At 42.1% G+C, this 3,213-nt stretch overlaps 1 pseudogene across 1 annotated transcript; it reads right to left on the reverse strand.

The window, feature by feature from the left end:
* Window positions 1-430: 430 nt before the first annotated feature.
* Window positions 431-2,393, reverse strand: LOC101021279 (annotated as a pseudogene). The gene has a single exon (XR_004185714.1). The product of XR_004185714.1 is annotated as a putative heat shock protein HSP 90-beta-3 (transcript).
* Between the last annotated feature and the right edge of the window lie 820 nt (window positions 2,394-3,213).

Raw genomic sequence — 3,213 nt, forward strand, 5'->3', positions numbered from 1 at the left:
ATTTTATGTTTTGTATATTTTATCACAATTTAAAAAAAAAAGATTGTAGAAGCACAACCTGTAGTCGGAAGGAGAGGGGATAGTTGTCAGAAATTGTTCCAAGTATATGTGCCAGATCTTCTAAAGTGTAAATCAATTTGTGAATATTTAATCCTCTAAAATACTTTTTTTTTCTTTTTTTCTTTTTTTTTTTTTTTTGAGATGGAGTTTCACTCTTGTTGCCCAGGGTGGAGTGCAATGGCACGATCTTGGCTCACCGCAACTTCTGCCTCCCAGGTTCAAACGATTCTCCTGCCTCAGCCTCCCTAGTAGCTGGGATTACAGGCACGTGCCAACACGCCTGGCTTATTTTGTATTTTCAGTGGAGACGGGGTTTCTCCATGTTGGTCAGGCTGGTCTAGAACTCCTGACCTCAGGTGATCCACCTGCCTCAGCCTCCCAAAGTGCTGGGATTACAGGCGTGAGCCACCACGCCCTGCCTAAAATACCTTTATATTAAATGAAATTGTCTTGTTATGAGCCAAAGGCATCTTTTCTTCCATCATTTTTGTTGTCACCAAAACAACACCCTATAAGCTTAGACTCCAAGTCTGTCAGCTATCACAAAAATTATAGGTTCTAGGATAAGGTTCCTGATGGTATTATTGCACCAGGCCCAGTTTGTAGAAGATAGGTTTTTGGTCTCTTCGTGCACACATCACCTCAGATTATACTTAGGCTTGTAGAGCTGTAGGAAAATTACAGACTGATGTCTCTTTAGTTTCAGATAAAAACACGGCACAAGCAAAACACTCTCAATAATCAAAAAGCATTCCTCTGTTTACACATCTATTTTGTGTAGATATCAACTTGTATTCCAAGAACTATAAATTGTGCCTGTAACCGTGAACACATACATTTTCTCTGTTTAGCTTAATATTCTGGCGGGATCAGCAGGTACTGATGGCAATTTCTATACTTCTTTAAACATAAGCATCAATCAGGGTACAGACTGTAAGCACTTTGAAAATGCCATACATTAAGAGACAAGAACTGCTTGAGGAATCACAAATATTTATTCTAAAGCAGGTCTTAAATTCAGCTTTCTTCTGACTTGGGCTGTCTGCTGAAATCGGCCCTGCACTCAACACTTTAAGCCCATTCAATTAGAAGCCAGCTTTTCATAATTCCAGGTAGCAGTCCCCCTCATTTTCAAATGCAGAAAAATTCAGACAGAAAAACCAGAGAAATGTTAAGCACTTGAAATTCTATGGCTGATTATATGAGTCTACAACGGACATAATGGAGGTTTGGAAAGTGTTCCTGACGGCAGCGTGCTGTGGAGAGCTGCCACCTAGAAACCACGTGACACCAAGGGAGCCCCTGGACTTAGGAACACACTTTTGTCTTTATTCACAAAATCACTCATATGTTTTGAGTTTTTAAAAATAAAAACAGCATATTCTTTATTTTGCATACTTTAAATTCAGAACAAAATGAACAAACAAAAAAACCACAATACGTAACATCCAATCCTGTTGTCAGAGAAGGGAGGGAATGGGGCTTGAGACCCTTGTTTCCTGCCTTAGTCACAAGGACAGGAGAGGAAAAAACACTAGACATTAGCAGAGGGAGCCATGTAGGACAAGACACTCGAGGCTGCGGTGAGAATCGTGGGGACACTATATGAAGACCCAAGGTATAAACTCTTCATCTTCTTCTATGCGAGACGCATTCTCATTGCCGTCAAAACTGGAGAATCTCATCAGGACCTGCAGCACTGGGTTCCTCTGCTGCCACTTCATCCTCGATAGACCTAGCCTGATCCTGTGGTCAATCTAGTTGGAGTGAGTTTGGGGATCCTCAAGGAAGAAGCCAGAAGAGAGCAGCACGGTTTCAAACAGCAGCACCATCAGGTCCTTGACTGCCTTGCTGTTCCTGACAGCCTCAGCCTTCTGCTGCAGCATCTCCACAATGGGGTGGTTGGAGTTGATCTCCAGGTGCTTTTTGGCCATCATGTAGCCCATCGTAGAGTTGTCCCGAAGTGCCTGGGCTTTCATGATCTGCTCCATATTGGCTGTCAAGCCACAGGTGCTGGTCACAGTGCAACAGGGTGAAGACACAAGCCTATTGAAGATGGTCACCTTCTCAACCTCTTTATCTAAGATTTTTTTCATGAGCTTGCAGAGGTTCTCAAACTTTGCCTTGTTCTCTTCCATTTTCTTCTCCTCCTTATCTTCAGGTAGCTCCAGACTCTCCTTGGTAACTGAGACCAGGCTCTTCCCATCAAATTCCTTGAGCTGCTGCACACAGTACTCATCAGTAGACTCAGTCATAGAGACTACCTTGAGGTCCCGCTTCCACACTCGGTCCACAAAAGCAGAGTTGGCCACCTGCTCTTTGCTCTCACCAGAAAATTACCCATATGTTACATCCATGTGTAACTTCATTGTCCAAGGTTGAAATGAAATCATGTGATTTGAATGTTTCCCCTTCAAAATTCAGGTGCTGCCAGTGGGATAGTATTAAGAAGTGGAGCCTTTAAGAGGTGATGAGGCCATGGGGCTCCTCCCTTGTGAGTGAGATTAGGTGCCCTTACAAAAGAGATTGACAGAGGGAGTTTGTCCCTTTTACCCTTCCACCTTCAGCCATGTGGGAAAACAGCACTCCTCCCCTCTGGAGGAGACAAAAATGAGGTGCCATCTTGGAAGCAAAGACCAGGCCCTCAGCAGACACTGAAACTGCCAGCACTCTGATCTTGAACTTCTCAGCCTCCAGAACTGTGTGAAATAAATTCCTGTTTTTTATGAATTAGCCAGTCTCAGGTATTTTGATGTAGTAGCGTAAAACAGACTAAGACCATGATGGAAAATGTTTATTAAGCCATAAATAATTGTACAGATGCCAGTAATCACTAATATTTTAAACTATTACTTAGGGTTCTACAATATTTTAACCTATTTTCTGAGATACGGAAGCTAGACTTTTCTTCCTCTAAAACTTGAGGCCCTCAATGGGGTGAGGAAAGGGAATTAGTGACAATCAATTTTGTATCCACAGCACTAATTGAATGCCCAACACAAATAACCCATTAATTATAGGCAAACCTCAGAGATATTGCAGGGTCAGTTCCAGAACACCATGACAAAGTGAGTCACACAATTTTTTTTGGTTTCCCAGTCATATAAAAGTTATGTTTACACTATACTATAGTATATTAAGTGTGTAAGAGCA

The sequence above is a fragment of the Papio anubis genome, chromosome 8 (assembly GCF_008728515.1).
Source record: "Papio anubis isolate 15944 chromosome 8, Panubis1.0, whole genome shotgun sequence".
Taxonomy (NCBI): domain Eukaryota; kingdom Metazoa; phylum Chordata; class Mammalia; order Primates; family Cercopithecidae; genus Papio; species Papio anubis.